The sequence below is a fragment of the Sturnira hondurensis genome, unplaced genomic scaffold, assembly GCF_014824575.4.
Source record: "Sturnira hondurensis isolate 20B ecotype Veracruz unplaced genomic scaffold, ASM1482457v3 Scaffold0013793, whole genome shotgun sequence".
Classification (NCBI taxonomy): domain Eukaryota; kingdom Metazoa; phylum Chordata; class Mammalia; order Chiroptera; family Phyllostomidae; genus Sturnira; species Sturnira hondurensis.
The window spans coordinates 82,642-108,791 of record NW_028086424.1 but is presented as its reverse complement, the minus strand read 5'-3'; the positions used below and the strand labels follow the sequence as shown (position 1 = coordinate 108,791).

General features: G+C 36.6%; 1 pseudogene; it reads right to left on the bottom strand.

Annotated features, from left to right (window-relative positions):
- Positions 1–1,590: 1,590 nt before the first annotated feature.
- Positions 1,591–2,246, bottom strand: LOC118998078 (60S ribosomal protein L15-like; annotated as a pseudogene).
- Between the last annotated feature and the right edge of the window lie 23,904 nt (positions 2,247–26,150).

Sequence of the window (26,150 nt, the reverse complement as noted above, 5' to 3'; positions counted from 1 at the left end):
GAAGCCCTTCTCCCAAAGAACATGGGGACTCAGGCTTTGTCAAAGCCAGGGGGGCAAGAGTCCATTGCTCCCTCTTTGTTGCAGCCCCCCTGATTCTTTCCATGAAGGCCTCCCAAGTGATCGAGTCTGGCCTAGGTTGCCCCCTACTGTGAGGGGTCTTACCTGTCATTGACTTCTGACCAAGCTTTGGGGTCAGGGAGAGGAACTGAAGCAGCGTTTGCTACCGGACAGGCTTTGTCTCCTATGGTTGGCATTCCAAAGGTTGTCCCTCACCCTTAGCCACAAGGGGTCAAGATACAATTCCTAGAACCAGGCAGAGCAGTCTACAACAGTATAATCCTTTTAATATGCTATTGAATTACTTTCACTAGTATTTCTTTCAGCATCCTGGAATCTATGTTAATCAGGAATATTGATTGGCCTGTGATTCTATCTTTTTGGTGTCAGAGTAATGCTGGCCTTGTAAGATGAGTTTGGGATTATTTGTTCAATTCCTAGAAAATTTTGAGAAGAGAAAGTACTACTTACTTTTTAATTTTTTGGTAGAGTTACCTGTAATGAGTTCCTGGGCTTTTGTTTGTTGGAAGTGTAGATTAATGCTTCATTTCTATTACTAGTAACTGGTTCATTCAGATTCTATGCTTCTTCCTAGCTTAGCCTTGAAAGGCTCAATGTTTCTGAAATTTATCCATTTATTTCCAGTTTGTAAAACTTTTGGTATATAATTGCTCACAGCTTTCTGTGATGATTATTTTTTATATCTGTGGTGTTGGTTGTAGTTTGTCCTCTTTAATTTCTGATTTTACTTATTTTTGTTCTCTTTCTTTTTGGCTTGATGGGTTTTACTAAATGCCTATTTAATTGTTTTCTTATTTATCTCTACATTGATTTTTATTGTACTTTTACCTTTCCTTTGTTATTATTGTTCTGCTTTTCTATTGGTAAATTTAAATTGTTTCAACAGGAATTTTTTGCCTTTGTGGTAAGCCTATATAGCTCTATTTCCCTTGATGCATTAGTAAAATTGTTTTCATTTTGAATTGCCTCAAGGTATTTCTTGTTTTTAAATTTTTCTCTCTTTTCAAAATATATTGGTTGTTTAGGAGCATAATTTTTTAATCCTCACATAATTGTTTTTGATTGTATGTGATAGTGTTACCTATCATTAAAATTTAAAATACCATTGTGATCAGAAAATAAGCTTAGTACAATTTAAAATTTATTGAATATTTTTAGAATTGTTTGCCACCTCATAATTGATCTATTTTGGAAATGCTACAGGCACATTAGGGAAAAATATGTGAAGTTCACTTTTCAGATGAAGTGTTCTATAAATGTCTATCAAGACAAAATGATCTAAAGTGGTAGTTAAGGCCATTATATTCTTATAAATATTCTAAAACACAGTATTTTAAAATAAAAATATTCTGTCCATATTTAACTACATAAAATAACACTTGAAGATAATTGTTTTCTTTCTAACTCTCACTATTGCTGATGAGGAATCCCAATGGCAAGTTTGCTACTTTGTTTTTTTTTTCACTTTCCTAAATTGTTTATTAGGTAAGAATTTTACAAAAATGGCACATATTAGCAGTGTGGGTGGAGTTGAAGAATACTGTGTCTTCTTCAAACTGCATGGCAGGAACCAACAATAGTGTGGTGGAACTTGTGGCCCTTTCCAAGGCCACAGCTCTTAGTGGCTTGCAGATGTCAGTCCTTGCATCTACCTTCCTGTGCTTGTGGACTAGTCTGGTGATCCATTGGGTGTCAGGATTCCTTCTGATAGCCTTGTGGAATGGATCAATGGGGACAACCTTGAAGAATTTGTATGTGGAATCTTCACCAACCCAGTAAGAATCCAGGGCTCTCAGAGCCTCACCGTGGCTCCCAGATCGCTCCTCAACAACAGACTGAATGCTTCAGGAAAACTTCAGCTGGTTAACACCGTGATGGACAGGCTTGCCATAGGTCACCCCCTTAGGAACAGGAGGACATTTGCAGCCACCACGGTACACACAAACCTGATACATGACATAATATTGCTTGGCCTTGTATCCCAGACTATGCACTTTATGGGGCCTGGTGGGGTTGGGGACCCCGTGGAGTGCAGAGAGCTGGCAGTACTGCCAGAAGCACACCCTAGGAAGGAAGCATATCACATCCAACTGCTTCTTCCTCCATAGCTCCTGGTTGTACTTGTAAGCATCCATCTTGGCTTACTTTATGGCTGTAGCCAGATAGAAAGTGCAAGTTTGCTGCTTTTAGTCACAGCACTTACCTGTGGCAGTTCCAAGATTTGGAATTGGAACTGTCTGTTCCCCATCCATCCACAATCTTGAAAACTGTGGAAATATAATTTAATGAAAGTCAAGAAAAATCTTCTGTTTTGTTTTCTGGGTGGCTTTTCAAATGCAAACCTCATCCAAGGACAAGATGCTGTCATATTCACACAAGAGAAACAAGATGACACATGATATAAGTGACATCACCATAAACCACCAACAGAACTGAAATCTGGTGCTCACCCAGAAACTTCCAGTTTTGGAGGGACAGGGATGCCCAAGCTGAAAAGTAATAAGACTTTTAAAAGTATAATTTGATATTAGTTAGGCTCTGTTATACAATTACTCCTTTCAAGACATTTTGTTAGTGGAGAGAAAACAGACCTCATCCTTAGCTGAGGGAAACAGACAATGTAGGACATTGTCATGAGCTTTCTCTGATGATGGCTACTTTTCTTGTATCCAACCAGACTTTGAATTTACCATTCTTTTAAATTTAAACCACCCTTGTGTTCACGTTGTTCAATTCTAGCACAGTGGTTCTTGATGTGCACTTGTTTCAGTGATACTTTGAGTCACCTGTCTGGTATTTACCAGCAAAACAAATGTACTCCTTCCCAAGTCATCATACAGATTCTTTCCTTGGGACGGGTATTTCTCTTCCTGAAATTATCAAGACTTTGTCACTTTTATAAATTTGGACTCTTCATAATGAGAATATCAAAATTTAAGTTTAAGTAAAACAAAAGACTATCTTTATTCAAGATCAAGAAAGTCCTCATTGTGTGCATTGTTCCTCCACTGTTTTCAAATTGTGAAGAAAAGACATTCTCCAGATTTTTCCCTCCTTGTCAGAGGTAGATCAAAGCCTCAGAGCTTAAAGGATATTTGGTTCATCCAGACTTTAAGGGGTTTTCAGTTCTTGCCTGTAGGCCCTTGAACAAGAATTTGAAATCTTTAGGCATCTCTTGTTTTTTTTTTTCCCTATAATCTCTAAGTCTTTGTTTTTTTTTTTATTTCTGAAGGTTGTTAGTTGCACATTCAATGGGACAATGCCTTAATACAGACTACTTTTAAAGGGAGGTCTGTTGTTCCTGAGCTTAAAAAAATGCTTTGAAAACAATAATTAATTTCCCCCAACTAGTAAACACAAATTATACACTTGTAGCTTAGGTTTTTATCCATTTAGGCACACCTCTCTTTCCAAACATGCCCCTGAAAGGTTGGGTGTTGCAGGGTAAGCTCCAGATTTTTATTCTTCTGGTTGTTCATTGTGATGTGGCTTACACTATGTACCTTTCTGTTTCACACATCACAGAAATGATGTCAACTTCTATCCGGATGAGGCTTGCACAATGTGGGCTCCCCAGAGGGTATAATGCCTAAGGGGCTTGTAGTGTCCAAGGTAGCAACATTCATGTAGGCAAACATTGTTTACAGGACTACCAAACTTTCTAGCTTTCTGACATTCAACAATATCCAACTATCCTGGATTAGAGTTTCACTAGGTGAGCCATGGCCTACTCCTTGTCACATCATGACTCTGCCCATTTCCAGAGGTTGTCTTGGAGTTAACCCAGCTTCTCTTTGAGAAGTTTATTTCTCTGATGTGTTGATGGTAGAAAATCTATTTCACATGGATTTGGATGGATCGATTGCTTCAGCCATGGCAGGTGTTTACCTAGTGCATGGTTTTTCAGAATATATGCTTAATATCCTGTGGATTTCAGCTTTATAAAGTTCCAATCATTCATGAAGAGCCTTCTGCCTCCATTTTCATTTGCTTGAGGCCATTCAAAGTTTGAAAAATATACACCTGGAAAGGAAATTTCCAAGGAATTTTAAATGCCATTTATCTGCTCCTGGTTTCTGTTTTAGGTGTGCCTCATTCAGGGATCACTGGAGGCAACAGGAATACCCCAGGCCCACTCAGATATTTGGTATGATTGGATATAGTTCACTCATTCATCTCTGTATCTGATACACCTCATTGAAACACTTAGCATAACTCAGTAAAAAAAAAGCAGACACAATTATTGATTATCAGTTCTGGTCAGAGAATCAGGTGGTCAAACTACACATCATTGGAGGTCTCCTCCACATATGTCATACCTGGTAATTTCTTAGCATTCAGTGTATCTGGAGGCATTTTCCAAATATGGACTTTAGTGATAATCACAAGATAATAATTATAAATTAGTGATCTTTGAGTCCAGAGAATTGGCCTCCTGTTTTTACAGTACATGTGCTGAAGAAAGAGAATGGCATTATGGGTGAGAAGGGCCCTGAAGTACCCTGGATTTGTCCCACCCTTTTGTAAAACTGTTGCCACTTGATTCCTTTTCATTTGAACTACTGGCTTTTTCCTTCCACTTTTCACTGTCCATTTTACCATCTTCATCCAGTGCCACACAGAGGATCTGCAGACGGATTCTGTGAAGTTCAGACCCACAGAGTCTGTTCTACAAACACTAGAGAGCACCACTTGATGAGAGCTCCCTAATTCTCTTTTTCAACTTTATCCTTAATGCTTTAAAATTTATTTTTGTACTATTAGAGTATATGCACAGCTTCAGAAATAGACACCAACAAATTGAAATAATGGAAATGTCACAGATAAGTGTTGTGATGTTAAAGTAGTTAAAATGCCTTTTACTTTCTTCATCTCTAATGCTGACATGAAAAAGGCATTTATTTCAAAAGGTCCTTTTGAGAGTTAAATGTGGTATGAGTTAATAAAACAACTAATCTTATTTTAATACTGTGTTTTAGATAATTAAAATTAGATTTAACAGCAAACAAGGTTTAATTGATAGATATTTATAAGCCATTGTATTTAAAACAGCACACATTTTTCTCTAGTTTACATGTGTAGGGGACTGGTTTGTTTTAGTCTGGCAAATGTGACTCAGCTCTGTCTGGAAAACCTACAGAAGCGAAGTGGTGGGCAGGAGCCAGACCTTCAAACCAAGTTTTCCTGTGGGAATCAGGCCTAGAGAATGCATACAGATCATTATGGCTTGCTCTTGCTAAAACTCCATCACCCTGGTCTAAAACAACAAATATGTATTGTCTATCTTCAAGGTAATTTACAAAGCCCGTATGAGTTCCCCCAAGGACAGAGCTAATCAGCTCATTGCCATTCCCCTCTGCATGTTATTTTCATTTTCTTGATTGTACCTAAAATGTAGACAATAATATTCTATGTAACAGATAATAAATCTTTCTCTGATGTAAGACCCCAGGAAAACAATAAAAGCCCATCTAGGCAAGGGTTGACACGCTCCCCTCTTGAGGGAGTGGCTGAGGCATCCATAAGCACTCTCCCCTTGAGAGAGTTGTCATGCCTGTTCCTTTTTCCTCCACAGTATTGTTGTTGCCTGTGCATTCATTCTCACCATCAACCACAACAAGTGGATTCTGCTGGACAGGGTCCGCCACATACATGAAAAAATTTCCAAGAAAGATCTTGTACTAGGAGAAAGAGCAATCCTCGATAAACATGAAATGTTTAAATTTATATTAACCATATATTCTCACCATAATGGTAAGACATGAGAAATCAAACACAGGGAAAACAGACATTAAACAAACACAAGTATTTGGAGATTAACCAACATGCTACCAAACATCCAATAAATAAAAAAATAGCACAAATAGATCAACAACTACAATGAGGCAAATAAAAGTACAAACATAGGCCCTGGCTGGCATAGCTCAGTGGATTGAGCGCGGGCCTGCAAAGCACACGATAGCAGTTTGATTCACAGTCAGGGCACATGTCTGGGTTGCAGGCCAGTTCCCAGCAGGGGACTCACGAGAGGCAACCATACATTGATACTTCTCTCCTTCTCTCCTTCCCTTCCCTTCTGAAGATAAATAAATAAAAATCTTTTTAAAAAAAGTACAAACACAGTAAAAAACATGGGTTTAGTAAAAACATGGAAAAAGCTGTTATAAAAGGAAACTTTATAACTATACAGTTCTAACTAAAGAGCAGAAAAATTTCAACAAAAGCATTTTAATTTATTTGTAAATACATTAGAAAAAGAAGAAACAAAACAAAAAGTAAGTTAACATAAATAAAACAAAGATCAGTGCCATAATTAAAAAGTAGAAAATCAATATTAGAGACTAATAAAAGTAATGCCTCCTGCTTTGAAATGAAAAATAAGTTTGAAAGGCTTCTATTAAGTAAGACCCATCAAGCTGTAAAGAGAAAACACAAATAAATAAAATTGGAAGAAAAAGAGAAACTACAATTGATACTACAAGAACACAAAAACTAATTGAATACCATCAACAGTTATATACAACAAATTTGACAATTTAATGAAATGGAAAAATTTTAGGTCATACACCTTTTGTTGAAAGTGAAACCAGAAAGAATCACATAATGTGAGCAGACCAATTACTAGCAATGAAATTGAAGCAGTAATGAAAACACCCAACAAACAAAAGCACAGGACCAGATGCCTTTACAGAGGAGTTCTAACAAATATTTAAAAATAATTAGTACAATTTACATGATGGAATACTATGCAGAATAAAGAAAGAAGGAGGTCCTACCCTTTGCAACAGCATGGATGGAACTGGAGAGCGATATGCTAACTGAAATAAGCCAGACAGTGAGGGACACATACCATATAATCTCACCTTTAACTAAAACCTAATGAACAAAAGAAAAAAAAGCAAGCAAAATATAACCAGAGACATTGAATTAAGAACAAACTGATAATAACCAGAGGGGAGGTGGAAGTGGGTAATGGGGGAAAGGTTTTCAGAAACAATTATAAAGGACAAGTGGACAAAACCAAGGGGGGGTGGAGTCAGGGAAGGGAGGTGGGGATGGCTGGGGTGGGGGGGAATGTAGACAGTGGTACTTGAACAACAATTATATATATGTAATATTTTTGAAAATTTTAAAAGTGCATATCCTTCTCAACTAATTCATAAATTAAAGAAGGACACTTCCAAATTTATTTTACAAGGCCAGTATTACTTTGGTATAAAAAATGTAGAAAGATACTGCAAATAGAATTATAGACTTATATTTGTGATAAACATTCAGGCCAAAATTCTCAACAAAATAGTACAAAACTGAATTAACAATGTATTAAAATGGTGATACTCTCTGATAAGGTATGATATATATCAATGATATAAGAATGGCTCAACATCCAAAAAACAATTAATGTGTTTAATCGTTTCTTTATTTTTCAACATGGAGAAAAATAAAAATCACATAGTTATTCAAGAAACACAGAAAAAGCATTAAAAGAATTCAATATGTATCACTGATAAAAAATATTTCACAAGAAAGCTTATCGAAGGAAGCAATGTCACCTTGTAAAGGCTATATATAATAAACTCATAGCTAACATAATACTGAGTTATAAAGAAATAAAATCTATTTTAATATTGAAAACAATTCAAGAATGTCCACTCTCAGTACTATTATTCAGTATAGTTAATAGTATATTTAGATAGAGCAGTCAGAGGAGAAAAAGAAGTAAAAATCCATCTAAACAAGAAGGAAAAAAATAAAACTCACTATTTGCAGATGACATAATATTCTATATAGAATTTCTAAAGTAATTCAGAAAATAGAATAAAGCGATGCATTAAGAGATGAGATACAAATTGAAGATACAGAAATCTGTCACATACATATACACTAATAAACAATGAAGAAATTTTAAAAAGTAACCCAATTTATAATTGTGTGAAAAAGAAATAAATGCCTGGGCATTAACATAACTAAAGAGGTGAAAAAACTATCTTCTGAAGGTTATAGGGCATTGAAGAAAAAATTGAAAAGAATACATAAAAAATGGAAGGATAAAACATGCCTGTATATTGGAAAAATTAAACTTATAATTACAATATTTCACAAAGCAATTAATTTGTTCAAGTCAAATTCTATAAACTACTATTGATATTCTTCTCAGAAATGAAGAAATCGATCTTAAAATTTATATAAAAACATAAATACATTAAGTAGCCAAATAAATTTAGAGAAGAACGAAGAAAGTTAGAGATATCATTCTCCATGTTCTCAAACTATACTATAGAGCTATAATGATCAAAACAGAAAGGAATTGGCACAAAACAGACACCTAAAACAATGGAACAGTACAGAGAGCCCTGAATTAAATCCTTGCTTATATTAAAACTAATCTATGACAGAGAATGTAGACACACACACTGAAGAGTTCACAGACTTTTCAACACCTGATCTTGCATAAACAGAATATATACCTGCAAAAAAGGGGACTATATTTTCATCATATACAAAAATAAACTAATACTAGCCCCACCCACCTATTCCATATTTTCAACTGACACCAGCCCTGCTTCCCTCTTACCCACATCTCCCTGCCTTTCCATTGCAGTCAGGACCCCACTGTTCCCTGACTCACAGATAATTCTATACCTACCCATCTCTTTGCCTTCCAACTTAGTCCATTACTGCCTATATTCTGGGATTTCCAAATGGTGTCAGTCAGGGTTAAGCCTCCTTTTCTTTTAACTTATGCCAGGTTTTTAATTTTTAAAAAAATTTTAAAAATTTTAGACAAAATGTAGGGGAAGGAGAGAGAGAAACATCAATGTGTGGTTGTTTCTCAGGCACCCTACACTGAGGAACCCGACCGGTAACCTAGGCATGTTCCATGACTGGAAAATGAACAGTGACTTTTTGGTTAACAGGGCAGCACTCAATTCACTGAGCTACACCAGCCAGGACTAACTTATGCCAGTTTTGCTCATCATATCTCAGTCATGACCCTAACTCTATAATTATTTACTCAACTCCCTTTTCTTCAACAACTCAGAATCTGAGAAAAGGAGTGTGTAAGAATACCTGTATTTGAAGTTCCAGCCAAGATGGACGTGTAGGTAGATACATTTTGCTTCCTTGCACAACTAAAAAGTAAAAAGAGACAACAAATTGAAAAACAATCACAAGCGCCAGAAAACCAAACTGTATGGAAATCCACCAACCAAAGAGTTAAAGGACAAACATTCATCCAGACTTCTAGGAGGGAAGGAAACAGGCAGTTGAGGCAAAGAAGACTGACAGCAAGCTGACAGACTGGGCAGGCGAGGCAGCACCTAGAAGACTAGGTGTCCCACATTGGCATGCAAAATAGAAAGCAGGACAAACTGGAGAGTGATCCAGACAACACAACACAGGATTCAAGCATGGGAAACCACAGCCTCAAAACCTCTGGCCATAAAACATGTGGGTGTTATGGCAGAGGAAGAAACTCCCAGCCTCACAGAAGAGTTCAATGGAGAGACCCATGGAGTCCTAGAACATACACAGCCCTTGCACCTGGGAATCAGCCCCCGAAGTTCCCAATTTGCTTGTGTGTAGCAAAAGAAGTGACTGAAAAGCAGGGTGAGAACCAAGTAAGTGGCATTGTTTCCTCTCTGACTGCTCCCTCACATGCAGAACCAAAAGGCAGTGAAGTGGGTTTTCTCACCCTGGTAAATGCCTAAGTCTCTGCCCTTTGCAACATAACAAGTGCACCGAAATAAATAATTATGGCCCAAATGAAAGAATAGATCAAAACTCTTGAAACATAACTAAGTGACAACAAGATGGCCAACCTATCAGATGCAGAGTTCAAAACACTGGTAATCTGGATGTTCACAGCAACGATTGAGTATGGATGCAAAAGAGAGGAAGACATGAAGGCTAGGCAAAGTAAGATAATGAATAATATACAGGGAACCAAGAGTGAAGGGAAGGAAACTGAGACTCAAGTCAATGATTGGGAACAGAAGGAAGGAATGAATATTCAACTGGAATAGAACAAAGAAACAAGGGTTTAAAAAAATGAGAGACTTAGGAACCTCCAGGACAACTTTAAATGTCCCAACATCCAAATCATAGGGGTGCCAGAAGGAGAAAAGGAAAAGCAAGAAATTGAAAAGTTATCTGAAAATATAATGAAGGAGAATGTCCCCAATCTGGTGAAGGAAATAGATTTTCAGGAAGTCCAGAAGGCCCAGAGAGTCCCATTGACTCAAGGAGGAACACACCAAGGCACATCAAGATTACATTATCCAAGATTAAAGATAAGGAGATAATTTTAAAAGCAGCAAGAGAAAAAGAGACAGTTATCTACAAAGGAGTTCCCATCAGACTGTCAGGTGATTTCTCAAAAGAAATCTTACAAGCAAGAAAAGCCTGGCAAGAAATATTCCAAGTCATGAAGAGCAAGGGCCTACATCCAAGATTAGATAATCCAGCAAAGTTATCATTTAGAATGGAAGGGCAGATAAAGTGCCTCCCAGACAAGGTAAAGTTAGAGGACTTCATCATCACCAAGGCTTTATTATATGAATTGTTTAAGAGATTTATCTAAGAAAATGATGATCAAACTATGAACAGTAAAATGACAACAAACTCACAACTATCACAACAAAAACAAATAACATACTAAGCAAACAACTAGAACAGGAACAGAATCACAGAAATGGAGGTCACGTGGTGGGTTATCAGTGGAAAGGGAGGGCAGGGGATAAAAGATACATGGGATTAGAAGCATAATTGGTAGGTACAAAATAGATGGGGGAGTTAATAGTATAGAAAATGGAAAAGTCAAATAATTTATATGTAGGGCCCATGGACATGAGCTAAGGTGGGGGTGAGGGGATGCTGGAGGGTAGAGGGTATGCATTTCCCTTTCATCTCACACTGGGTATCTCAGGTTAATCACTTCTGATCAGCCAAAGATGCCCATAAGTGAAAGCAGAAGCATCAATCCTCTCAAAAACCCCATTCTGTGAGGACTCATGGAGGTCTTCCAGTCCCCTGGGTATTTATTTCCTCTTTTGTAAAATAGAGTAAAGCATATTCATTTATCCTATGTGTGATAAGAATGTTTGCCTCTCTGTTTCTGGACATGATAGTCTGTGTTATAATGGAGCACAGTCCTCTGTCTGGGGGTGTGTATCTCAACAAACCAGGACTCAGTTCCTTGGTTCAGTATAGAACACCTGTGTCTGCAGCTGTTCATTTTAACTGAAGACTGACCTTCCCCAGGTTTCACCTCCTTACATGATTTTTCAGCTTTACAACTGGGACAGCCTCTGCCTCTTAGGTTACTGGCCTTCAGGCCTTGCTCTGAATATTTCATTTCTTTTGAGCCTCATCTCTCCCATGTGGTATTTACTAAAATCAACCTGAAAAATTTAGCACCTCAAAGTTTTCATCAAATAACTTATAAAGGACACACATTTGACCCAACACAGATACCACATCAAAAGCCTTCAGTGCTTCCAAACACACATAACATATAACGAATCTGAAAAGTATCACACAGTAAATACTCTGTGTACATAAGTTTTGGGGCTCTTGTCATATGCTAACCATTAACATTTTAGGCCAAATTATTTATGTTTTGAGTGGATGTTTTCTGCATGGTAGGATATTTGGTAGCATCTTGGCCCAATACATGCCTATAGTACCCCAACTTCCTAAAAAGATATAAAAAAGAAATACAGAGAGTTAGAAAATGAAACAGAGGTTGAAACAAAAGTAGATAAGTATGAATATAATACTCAGAATAAATAATAGGAAAGTGACATTTTAAAAATAATTTTTAAAAAATCTTCACACAATTATGTATTCTACTTATTTTTCAGAGAAAGACAGAGGGAGAAACATCAATGTGAAAGAGAAACATCAATTGGTTGCTTTTTCTATGCTGCCTCCTCGCCTTAACCAGGAATCAAACCAGCAAAATTTTGATGAATAGAATGATGCTCAAATAAATGAGCCACTTGGCCAGAATGACATAATTCTTTATTGAAAAGTGTATGTGACTTCACATCACCTTGGCTTTGCATATTGCGGAGAAGCTAGTTAAAACCATTAGAACTGTCACAAAGTTGTGCATATCAGCAGGCAGGGTACATGGGAAACCATTGTTGAGACTGCCCACCCAGTTAGTCCACATAAGCACAAGGTCTGATTCTAAGTAAAATAGAAGACCATGGAAGGTTGTATGGCCAAAATAATATCTTAGTTTTCTTAATGTTAACTCCTTAAAGGTGAATACCTAAAAATGTTGCCCAGAATGGTGTGATTTCCCCAAACTTATGCTGATGAATCTCAAATCTTATTTAATTGGTATATAAAGCTACATTTATTTTTTATTTTTGGTAGTTTTCCCGACTCTGAGGTTTTCACCAGATGCATGTAACACCAGCCCACCACAGTTTTGGTTGTATGTCATGCACTTGTGACAATGTCTCTAGAAAGTAGTTCCAGTCCTCACCTCCAGTGAGCCAGCTGGGTCACAAGAGAGCCAAAAGAAACAAAATAGCACTAAAGTTATCAGAAAATAAATGTTTGAGTTCAACTTTTCCTTCTGAAACCTGGGACCCTTGTTACATTCCCAGGAATCAGTGGGAAATGCCAGCATGCACTTCCCTCCTGATGCATTTGTATATTAATGGAGATGTCATGGGTGAGCAGTTAACAGCCCTGAGAACCCTTCAGGTAAGTTTAATTAGAAAAAAGCAGCCAGGTAATGCAACTTTTAAAAAGTTAGCTCACTTCCTCATTTAGAGAATGAAACAGAAATAAGAAATATGGCAAGTAGATATTCATATACAGTTTCCTATGAAGTTTACTTTACTGAAGACGGTTGAAAGAAGAAAATGTTTGCCCATTGTCTTGAGAGTTCCTCTGGATGTGTCTTTTGGAAAGGTCACAGTAAACCTGTTTCATTCAGTGTAAACAGTGAATCTGGCTTTTCCTTTAATGGCTTTGTTCATGCAGCTGTGAGTATTCTCAGGTAACTTAGGCCGCCTTCTTGTTCCCACGTGGGCAGCATTGCAGGCATTGCCAATTGTTTGTGTTGTGCTGTGGGGGAAATGTCAGGAGAAGAGGTTGGCTTTTGTTAAGTATTGGAGTCCTGCTGGGTCTGTCAGTTGTGTATCTCAGGTCATGGCTTGCAGAATACAAAGTGAGCGCTGGGGAACAAACTATTCTACCTTCTTATAATCTGGAGCCACTGAGGTGTCCTTTTGTTCATTTTATGGTTGAAGATATATGTAGTTTTTCCTCTGTACCTGATCAGAATAAATTTTAAAAATTAATGTGGCATTCCATTATGTAGCGATGCCCAGGCAGCCCCCGGATGTTACCTGACTGAGTGCCAGACAACGTCTTTACAAAGCTCCACACAGAAAGCCACGGCAGAGAAATTAGACAGACTGGTACAACTCCTCCGTGGTCTTGGAGAGGTAGCAGATACACCAGAACAAGAACATTCAGACCCTGCCATAGTGAGAGGGCACAGAGACTCTTACAGCTCAAATCTTAAAATGATAAAGGCAAGCCTACATCCCAGACTCCAGTCTATGGAATCCTTGGGACCCTCCCAGAGTCTCACACTAGATGTCACTCTGTTCTACTCCCAGTGGAATATGAGCCTCCAGCCACTAACCACCAGCCACTAAATGAAGGTGTAGAAAGTTAATCCTCACATATTTGTGGGACTATTGGAGAAAAGAGTGCTGTTCAACTTCACAGTAAGCCATAAGCATCTTGCATTTGGCTACTGTTTCCACAGAAGCATCTTCCTTACATGTTTGTGTAGCAGTCAGCTCCATTGTCCCTTCAGACCTTCTCAGACACTTACCCACTATCACAGTTAATAGGATAATTTATATACAAAATGGCAGATGTGATTAAGCTAGTCTAGCAGTTATTGTGCAACTTGTCACATCATAAACCAGGACCCCCAAGGTCAGAAGATGGGACGTCACTTATTTTCATGAGTTCCCACTAGGGAGACTATTTCTCACAGGGTTGCAATCTAAAAATGCCATTATACCACAACTTGATTCCATTGAGTTGCCATGTCAGCAGTTCTGTCAAAAACATCTAAATTGTCACTCAGCCATGAAAAGCTACCTGTCTTCTTCCTCACTGGCTTGTGGACCTTGCAAATTTGAAAAAAAAATGTGGAATAAAAATTTCCAAGGAATTTGAGGTGGTTTACATCTGGTCTTCATTTTTGTCCTTTCTGTGGACAAAATAAAGATTCGGGGGACAGTAAAGAAGTATCATGCCTACTGAGAGAACTGGTACTATTTTGGATGAAGTTTGCTCCTTCAACTACATATGCCACATCTGGCATAAATTTAAAAAAAAGATTTAATCGTTCCTGATCAGTTGGAAAGCCCAGAATATAGGCAGCAATGGTCTCATTTGGAAGGCAAAGAGAGTGATGGGTCTAGAATTATTGGTGAGTCAGGAAACAGTGGGGTGCTGGCTAATTGGAAGGTAAGAAGATGTGGGTAAGAGAGAAGTAGGCTGGAGTCAGTTGAAAATCTGTAAGATCTCTGTGGGCAGAGATGGCATCAGTTTAAGTTTACTTTGTATATGCTGTAAGAGTACGGTCCATTTTCTTTGAATGTGTATATTTTATTTTCCCAGGGCCAGTTTTTGAAAACCCTGTTAACTCTGCAGCATATATGTCTACATTCCTTTTCATAGATTAGTTGTTCATATAGGTGAGAGCTATATTCTGGAATCTCTATACTTTTCCATTGATTAAGGTGTCTGTTTTTGTCCTAATACCTTTCTCTTTTGATTATTATAGCTTTATAGTATAGTTTGAGAACATGGAGAGTGAAATATACTACTTTCTTCTTCTCTAAATTTATTTGGCTATTTAATGTATTTGTTGTTTGATATAAATTTTAAGATCATTTTCTTCAGACAAGAATGTGAATAATAGTTTGATAGGGTTTGACTTGAACCAATGAATTGCTTTGGGAAATACTGTAATTATAAAAATGTAACCTATTCAATATTTAAGAATGGTTTATTTTTCCATTTTTTATGTTTTTTTCAATGTCTTTCTTCAATGTCCTATAGTCTTGAGCAGATATCTCTTTCACCTCTTTTGATTACTGTATTTTTGGAATTATAAGATGCACTTTTCTCTTAATATTTAGGGGGAATAATGGTTGTTAGTGCTGCTGTTGAGTTCTGTTTACATTTACATTGGTGCAATGTTATTTCACCAATAACATACATGTTATTTATGAAATTATTTATGTTACTAAATATTTTACCACATTTTTTGCTTCAATTTTTTTCCCTATTTTCTTCATCTAAAACCTAGATGCATCTTAAGGTCCAAAAATACAGACTTTAATTCACAGGCATTTATTTATTTTTCACATTATTATAAATGGGATACTTTTTCTTCTTTTCTTGTTTATTAGTGTGTGTGAATGTGGCAGATTTTTGTATTCAATTTGCATTTCATTTCTTAATGAATTTTTTATTAGTTCTATTAATTTTGTTTAATTATTTTAAAAATTCTGTATAGAGCATCATATCATCTACAAAGAATGACAGTTTTAATTCTATCTTTTTTAAAAGATTTTATGTATTTCTTTTTAGAGACAGGGGAAGGGAGGGAGAAAGAAAGGAAGAGAAACATCCATGTGTGGTTGCCTCTTGTGTGCCCCACACCGGGAACCTGGCGTGCAATCCAGATATTGCCCTGATTGCATATCGAACTGGTGACCTTTTGTTTCCCAGGCTGGAGCTCAATCTACTGAGCCACGGCAGCCTAGGCATTATTTTTTTCTTTTTCATTGAGATGTATTTTATTTTTTATCTTCTGATCACTATATCGAAATATTCCACTACTAGTTTGAATAATAGCAAGAGAGTAGACATTCTATTTGATTTAAATAGAAAGTTTTCATTATTTCACAATTGAGTACATAGTTAGCTATTAGGTTGTCATACTATCCCCTTCCCAGCTGAGACTGTTTCCTTCTATAAGCTTTTTAAAAAATATTTTGGTCAGCATTGCATGTTTGAATTTAATACTTTTTCTGTATCTCCCAAATAATCATATAATTTTTATTTTTTTGTTTTCTAATGTGACGAATCACATTAATAATTTTTCTGGATGTTGAGACATTCTTCTATCACATATATAATTCAAACTTCAACAAAATGTATAGTAATTTTAATATATTGTTAAATTTTATTTGCTACCAATTTGTTAAGAATTTCAGCGATTGTATTCAGCAAGGTTAAAGTCAGAATTTGTTTTAAATATTTTATTTATTTATCTTTAGAGGGGAAGGGAAGGACAGAGGGAGAGAAATATCAATGTATGTTTGCATCTGGTGTGTCCCCTACCAGGAACTGGCCTGCAGCCCAGGCATGTGACCTGACTGGGAATTGAACCATGATCGTTTGGTTCGCAGGCCTGCACTCAATCCACTGAGCTACACCAGCCAGGGCTAAAGTCAGAAATTTAAAAAATTACTTTTTGTTGTTCATCTAAAGTTGTCTGCATTTACCACCCCCCACTCCTCCCCACCCCATCCATCTCCACCTCCCTTCCCTGATGCCACTCCCTCTTGATTTTGTCCATGTGTCCTTTATATTTATTCCTGAAAACGCATCCCCCCTTCTCCCCCCATTATTCCCTCCCACCTCCCTTATGGTTACTGTCAAATTGTTCTTAATGTCAATGTCTCTGGTTATATTTTGCTTGCTTGTTTGTTAGGTTGATTATGTTCCACTTAAAGGTGAAATCATATGGTATTTGTCTTTCACTGCCTGGCTTATTTCATTTAGCACAGTGCTCTTCAGTTCCATCCATGCTGTTGAAAAGGGTAGGAGCTCCTTCTTTCTTTCTGCTGCATAGTATTCTATCATGTAAATGTACATTAATTTTTTCATCCATTCATTTACTGATGGGCATTTAAGTTTCTTCTAGCACTTGGCTACTGTAAATCATGCTCCTATGGACATTAGTATGCATAGGTTCTTAGGGATTGGTGTTTCAGTGTTCTTAGGATATAATCCCAGCAGTAGAAATGTTGGTTCAAAAGGAAGTTCCCTTTTTAGTTTTCTGAGGAAATTCCATACTGTTTTCCCCCATGGCTGCACCAGTCTGTATTCCCACCAACAGAGAGGAACACAGGTACAAAGGAAGAAAAATGAGTAAGTACCTATCAAAATGGCAAATGTAAATGGATTAAATGCTCCAATAAAAATACATAGAATAGCTGAATGGGTAAGAAATCATGACCCATACATATGCTGCCTACAAGAGACCCATCTAAGAACAAAAGACCTATACAGACTGAAAGTGAAGGGCTGGAAAAAATATTACAAGCAAATGGACAGGAAAAAAAGCTGGGGTAGCCATACTCATATCAGACAAAATAGACTTCAAAACAAGGGCCAGAAAAAGAGACCCAGAGGTCACTTCATAATACTCAAGGGACAAATTCATGAAGAAGACGTATAAACATTTTAAATATGCATGCATCCAACATTGGAGCACCCAAATATATAAGGGGCATTATGGAGGACTTCAAGAAAGAAATTGACAACAACAAAATTATAATAGGGGGCTTTAACACCTCATTGTCAAAATTGGATAGCTCTTCCAAACCAAATATCAAAAAAGATATTGTGGCATTGAACAATGTCCTAGATCAAATGAACCTCACTGATGTATACAGAGAGAGCCTTTCATCCCAAAGAGGCAAATTACACATTCTTTTCAAATGCACATAGAACATTTTCAAAGATAAACCACATGATAGGACACAAAACAAGACTCAACAAATTCAAGAAAATAGAAATCATATCACAAATTTTCTCTGATCAAAAGTGATTGACACTAGAAACCAACCTCAAGAAAAAAATTCAAAAATACTCAAACTCATGGACATTGAATAGCATGCTATTAAGCAATGAATGGATAAAGAATATGATCAAGGAAGAAATTAAACATTATTTTTCTTTGCAGTTTCTTTCTTTACTTTAGGTATCAAAACAATGCTGTCCTCAAAATTTAGAAGTGAACATATCAACTTATGGAATCATTGGGAAGAACCCAAATCTCTACAGTCAATTAATATTCAACAAAGGAGGCAGTAACATAAAATGGAGTAAAGACAGCCTCTTCAACAAATGGTGTTGGGAGAACTGGACAGCTACATGCAAAAAAATGAAACTCAAGCACCAACTTATACCATACACCAAAATAAATTCAAGGTGGATAAAAGACTTAAATATAAGCCTTGAAACTATTAAAGTCCTAGAGAAGAGCATTAGCAGGAAAATCTCAGATATTTCATGCAGCAACATTTTTACTGATAAGTCCCCTAGAGCAAGGGACATAAATAAGCAAATGGGATCTCATCAAAATTAAAAGCTTCTGTATGGCTAAGGAAAACAGTATCAAGATAAAAAGAGAACCAACTGTTTGGAAAAATATATTTGCCAATGATACCTCAGACAAACGTTTAATCTCCAAAATATACAAAGAACTTACTTGACTCCACTCTAAGAAGACAAGCAACCCAATTAAAAAATGGGCAAAGGTCTTGAAGAAACACTTCTCCAAGGAGGACATACAGAGGTTCCAGAGACACATGAAAAAATGCTCAATATCACTAGCTATCAGAGAGATGCAAATTAAAACCACAATGAGATACCACTTTACACGAGTCAGAATGACCATCATAAACAAAGCAACAAAAAACAAGTGCTGGATAGGTTGTGGGGAAAAGGGGACCCTAGTTCACTGTTGGTGGGATTGCACACTGGTTATAGCCACTATGGAAAACAGAATAGGATTTTCTAAGAAAACTAAAAATGAATGTGCCTTTTGACCCAGAAAGTCCACTGTTACGAGTATAACCTAAGAACCCTGAAGCACCAATACAAAAGAACCTATACCCCGATGTTCATAGCAGCACAATTTACGATAGCCAAGAGTTGGAAGCAACCTAGATGCCCATCAGTCAATGATTGGATCAAAAAAACTATGGTACATTTACACAATGGAATTCTATGCTGCAGAAAGGAAGAAGGAGCTCCTACCTTTTACAACATCATGGATGGAACTGGAAAGCATTATGCTGAGGGAAATAAGCCAGGCGGTGAAAGACAAATACCATATGATATCACCGTTAACAGGAATCTAAACAATAAAACAAACAAGCAAGCAAAATATGACCAAAGACACTGAAATACAGAACAGGCTGACATGGACCAGAGGGGAGAGGGGAGAGAATCATAGGGGAAAAGGGGATGGATTCACATGAGCAAGTATAAAGGACACATGGACAATAACTAAGGTGGGGGCCAGAAATGGGAGGGAGGTGGGGAGCACTGGGGGGCCAGGGCTGGGAATATAAGACAGAAAACTGTACTTGAACAGGAATTAAATTTAAAATAATAAATAAATAAATAAATAACACCCCCAAAATAAAAATAAAAAGATCAACCTAAAAATAAATAAAATAAAATATTTGTTAGAATTATTCTATAAACTAATCTGGTCCTAGACTTTTGTTTGTTGTGTGTTTTGATTACCGCTTCAAATTTGTTGCTAGTAATTAATCTATTCAGATTATGTGATTCTTCCTGGTTTAGCCTTCAAAGAGTGTATCTTTTAAAATGTTTTCATTTAATAAATTGTCAAACTTGTAATGTATAATTGTTGATGGCATTCTTCAATAATTCTTTGTTTTTTGTTATGTCCATTGTAGTTTCTCTTTTTTTCTGACTTTATTTATTTGTATATTCTCTCCTGCTTTATGAGTCTTACTAGAGGCAAAATTTCTTATCATTTCAAAGAAGGAACCATTAGTTTTCTTAGTTTATTATATTGTGCTCTATTTTGTTTAACACAACACTGATCTTTGCTTTATTATACTTCAAGTTACTTCTTTTTCTAATGTATTTATAAATAAACTCAAGTGACTTTATTGAAAAATGTTCTGCTTTTGAGTTAAAACTGTGCAAAGTTTCCTTTTACAAGGGTTTTTTCTTCTAAATGAATGTTTCCTAAGATTGTGTTAGCATTTTTATTTGTATCAAATTAGTTGTCGGTTTTCTGATTGTTTTTATTCTTGATTTATTGGGTGTTTTGTAGCACACTGTTTAATCTCCAGAAGCTTGTGTTTATTTATGTTATTTTTCTTATATTTGATTTGCAGTTTTTTACCATTGTGGTCAGAAAATATGGTTAAAATAACTTCAAAAAATTAATTTATTGAGTGTGATATCTATCTTGGAATTTTTTTCCATGTAATCAGAGAAAAAATTGCCTCATGCAGTTTAAGAAGCAATGCTCTATAAATATTTACCAATTAAACCTGGTTTATAGTTCAATCTAGTTTTATTTTTCTATAGTCCATAACACAGTATTTTAAAATAAGAGTATTATTATATTTTTTAAAAAGTATTTATTTGTTTTTAGAGAGAGGGGAAGGGAAGGAGAAAAGAGGGAGAATGATATCTATGTGTGGTTGGCTTCACATGTGACCCCCACAGGGGACTTGGCCCACAATGCAAGCATGTGCCTTGACTGGGAATTGAACTGGTGACCCTTTGGTTCACAGGCCAGAACTCAATCCACTGATCCACACTACTCCAGGTCTAAAATAAGATTATTTTCTTTAATCATCTCATATCACATTTATTCTCAAAAGTATCTTTTGAAAAGTACCCATTACAAATGAGGAAAGTAAAAGTCACTTAAGCTACTTTCAAGTGACAGTTTGAAAAACCATCCATGACATTTCCAATTTTTGAACCTGGAACTCTCTGTTTCACCAGCCATTCATAATATATAATAATACACAAAAGACATTTTAAAGGGTTAAGGAGAAAGGTGGAAAAGAGAATTATAAATGACTCTCAGCGAGGGGCTCTTAGCAGTGTTTGTCCAATTCATTCTGTGGGTCTCATCATCACAGATCTAGCTGCAAGTCCTCTGTGTGGCACAGGGTGAAGACAACAAAGGTGATGGTGAAAAGGCATGAGGGAAAAACCACAAGTCTAAGTGGAAAAATAATGGAGTGGCAACAATTTTAGAAATCCAGGGTTCTTCACCAGGCCTTTCTCACTCATAATGCCATTCTCTTTTCCCCAACACATGTACTATAAAAAAAAGGAGGTCCTCTCTCTGGACTCAAGGATCACTAACCAATATTGATTGTCTTGTGATCCATCACTCAAGCCCACATTTGGAAAATTCCTTCACATGCAAAGAATGCTAAGAAAATACCATTTATGACATATGTGGAAGAGACTTTAACTGATGTGTAGTTTGACTAATTCTCTGACCAAAACTGAAGATCAATAGTTGTGTCTGCTTTTTTCTTTTCTTTTCTTTTTTTACTGAGTTATGGTATTTCAGGGAGAGTCTACATGTATGAGGTGTATCATATATATAGTTGAAATAGTGAATAACATTCAAAATTATACCAGATACTGAGTCCCCTTGGGTATATCTACTGCCCCCAGGAGTCCCTAAATAAGCCATGCAAAAAACAAAATCCAGGACCACGTAATGCCACTTGAAACTACTTGGAAGTTTGCTTTTCAGGTGTCTCTAAACTTTCAATGGCCACAGTGAAGTGAAGATGGAAGGAGAAGGCTTTTCATGACCTGAAAACATTTAACAGTTGACTCAAAGTATCACTAAAATAAGTGCTTATCAGTGAATACCTTGATAGCATTGGATGACCTGAATACATGGGTCACTTAAATTTAATAGCATGATAATTTAAAAGTTAGGCTATCTTCAAGAATATGGCTACCCTTAGAGAGAGCTAATGACAATGTCACAGCTACTGCCTGTTCAGGTTGGAATCAGGCTACATCTACAAAATATACAAATATTTCACATGCATATCTCTCTATCAGTAGCCCCATTTATGAATGAATCTACTGAGACAAAGATTAACATATCATAAGAGTTAATTGAGTTGAAATATGTTGAGTTTCAGTGGATTCATAAGATTTATTCACTGTGGTAAATCTTTCCCTTTTAGGGACACTATGAAAACAAGTGAGGACCCTATTTCTGACCTTAAAAATAATTTTTGAGGTGACAAGTTGTACAGAAACTTGTAGAATAACTTAGTGTTTTCCTCCCTTTTTGTGTATAAACTATCCTAGCAAGTGTGATAATGAATAAATCTTGGAGAAAGTCTGAAGGTACATTGGAGCTTGCCTGGATGAGGCTTGAACCTTGAGGGACCTATGGAGTCATAACTGTGAAAAGTGTTCTGTAGTGTCTATGGTACCAGCCTTCCAATATAGAACCATCAGTGACAGGACTACCTACCCGCTCACTTCTGTGGCATTCAACACCACCCAACACATTCTGGATCAGATTTTTGGCAGTTGGAAACAGGCTACCTCTTTAGCTCAAGGTGACTATGCCAACATCAAGTTTGTGTCATGGGAATAGTCCCTGACTTGTATGAGATTCTCTGAAAAGTGGGTGGTAGAAGCACTTGTATAATTTTAGATGGATTCATTTAATCAGCCATGAAAGATTTTCTCCTAGTGTTTGATCTTACAGAATACACGAATGGACCTTCTGTCATTGTTGAATTTTATAAATTTCTTCTTTCCATAAAAATCATTCTCCCTTTTCCTCACAGGCCTATGGCCATTCTGGATTTTAAAAAGTACATGGAAAGCAAATTTTGAGAGTTTTTTATGGCATTTATGTGGTCCTGGTTTGTGTTTTTTGGGTGGTCATATTACGCATTCAGCAGGCAGCAGAAAGCCCAAGCCCCCCTCAGACTTTTTAAATGATTTTGAAGAAACTTTATTCATTGAAATGTATATAATATGCCTGCTACGTGCAGGCACATTCTGAGACAACTAGAATACCTCAGTGAGGGAAGCAGACAACATCTCTGAGCTTCAGCTTTAGTAAGAGGGTCAGACAGTCATGGAAGACATTACTTCAATTCTCTTTTTCATACGTCACTTACGGTGTTTTCCTAAACTTTGCTGCATCTGGAGGTATTTTTCAAATGCTGACTAGAAGGAAGGATCACAGGAGCAAATAAAAAGGGGAGTGATTTTTGTGTCCCGAAGAAAACCTCATGTTTCTACAGAACATAGGTTAAATTTGAAAGTATTAGTTTGTGGGAGAGGAAAGCCTGGCAGAACCCTAGATTTGCTCCAAGTCTGCCTTATCCTGTAGCTTCTTCTACTCTTTCTCACTGCAGAATCTGGACTTGCTCTGGTTCCTGTCACCTTTATCTTCATCATCCTTGTTTTGTGCTATAAAGAGGACATGCATACAGACCCTGTATCATCAAATTCCACAGAGTTACTTATATAAAATTTGATTAAAAACCCCATCTCCTTTTCCAAGTTTATCCAAACTCTCTTTGAGTTTTTGTGTTATACTTACAGAAGATATGAAGAGCTAAAAATGTAGAAAGTTTCAGGTTTAAAATTTTGTAACTGCTGGAGATAAGTGGTCACTTTTATATGCACAAAACTTACCTTTTTGGACTTCTGGCCAAGATTGAGGTGCATATAAATATGCCTTATCTCCTGGCACAAGCAAAAGAAAAACAACAACAAATTTTTAAAAAAATTACCAGAACTTCCAGAAAATTAAACTGAATGGAAGTCAAATAACCAAGGAGTTAAAGACAAAACATTGATCTAGACTGGTAGAAGGGGAAGAGATGGACAGACTGGGTTGTAATGACTCATAGTAAGACAGCAGCTGATGGATCTGGAAGTTCTACATTTGCATGCAGATAAACTTGGAGGAAGAACTGGGGAGTAAGGCAGACTGTGAAACTCAGGGTTCTGGCATGGGGAAACAAAGCCTCAAAACCTCTGGCTGACATAACCTGTGGGAGTTGAGGTAGCAGGAGAAACTCCAAGCCTAGAAGGTACACAAAAACACCCACCTGGGAATCAGCAGCAGAAGGGCCCAATTTGCTTCTGGGTAGTGAGGGATGTGACTGAAAGCAGATGGAGAGCAGAGCAAGCAGCAATGTTTCCTCTCAGACACCTTCCCCACATAGAGCAACACAACAGATCCACATGGGTTGTCTTTCCCTGGTAAATACCCAGGGCTCTGCCCCTTACTAGTAATAGCTGCATGAAGACAAAAAAATATGGCCCAAATGAAAGAACAAATCGAGGCTCCAGAAAAAATACAACTAAGCAACAAAGAGATAGGCAACCTATCAGATGCACAGTTCGAAACATTGGTAATCAGGATGCTTACAGAAATGGTAGAGTATGGGCAAAACGATGTAAAAAAATGAAGGCCATGAAGAGGGAAATAAGGAAAAATGTACAGGGAACCAACAGTGATGGGAAGGAAACTGGGACTCCAATGGTTTGGAGAGGAAGGAATAAATAAACATTCCACCTGAACAGAATAAAGAGACAATAATTTAAAAAATGAGGAGAGGCTTAGGAACCTCCAGGACAACTTTAAATGTTCCAACATCTGAATCATATAGGTGCCAGAAGGAGAAGAAGAGGAAAAAATTAAAAACATATTTGAAAATATAATGAAGGAGCACTTCCCCAATCTGGCAAAGAAAATAGACTTTCAGTAAGTCCAGGAAGCTCAGAGAGTCCCAAAGAATTTGCACCCAAGGAAGCACATACAAAGACACATCAAGATTATATTAGCCAAGATTAAAGATAAAGAGAGAATTTTAAAAGCAGTAAGAGAAAATGAGATAGTTACCTACAAAGGAGTTCCCATAAGACTCAGCTGGTTCCTTAAAAGAAAACTTGCAGGCAAGAAGGGGATGGAAAGAAATATTTGAAGTCATGAAAAGCAAGGACCTACATCCAAGATTACTCTATCCAGCAAAACTATCATTTAGAATGGACGGGCAGATAAAGTGCTTCCCAGATAAGGTCAAGTTAAAGGAGTTCATCATCACCAAGCCCTTATATGAAGTATTAAAGGGACATATTTAAGAAAAAAAAAAAGATCAACAGTTTGAACAGTAAAATGACAATAAACTCACAACTATCAACAACCAAACCTAAAGAAGCAAAACCAAAAACAAATACAAACTAAGCAAACAACTAGAACAGGAAGAGATTCACAGAAATGCAGATAATATAGAGGGTTATCAGCAGGGATGGGGAGGAGGGAGAATAGGGAGAAAAGTAAAGGGAATAAGAAGCATAAATGGTAGGTAAAAAATAGCCAGGGAGAGGTTAAGAATAGTATGGAAAATGGAGAAGCCAGAGAATTTATACATATGACCATGGACATGAACTAAGGTGAGTGAATGATGGTGAGAGGGTGTACAAGTCAGAGAGGAATAAAAATGGGACAACTGTAATACCATAATCAATAAAATATATTTAAAAGAAACTTACCTTTTGTTTTTATCTGAAACACTGACATTAAAAATGACTCATAATATCCTCTTGATACTTTAATTAGGATTGAACTCTTTAAAGGGCAGTGATTTTAATTTATAATAATATTTTAACAAAGTAATAATAAATAATGGCTGTACCTCACATTAAAACTCTTTGCCATCATAAATATTTTAATATAATTTATTAATGATTTACTATATTATTTTCTGTATAAGTTTCATTGCCTAAATTTTTTTAAAAAACTTCAAAACACCTGGCAGTTCACTTTTAATATAACATGTCTTAATTTGCATTCTTCTGATAATAGTGACATTGAGCATCTTTTCATATGTTTCTTTAACCATGTATGCTTTCTTTGGAGAAGTGACTATTCAGGTTCTTTGTCTATTTTTTAAATTGGAATTTTTTCGGTGTTGAGTTTTCTGTTCTTCATAAATTTTGGATATCAAACCCTTACCAGATATATTGGCAAATTTCATTATTTTCCATTTTCCTACCCTCTTGATGAGTAAATTAAACATTACTTTTTTTTTTCTAAGTACATTTGGTATCAATAGCCTGTTACTTTCAGGTGTACAATACAGCTACTCAACATTTACAATGCAATCATTCACACAAAATCTATTCAGTTCCTTCCACCA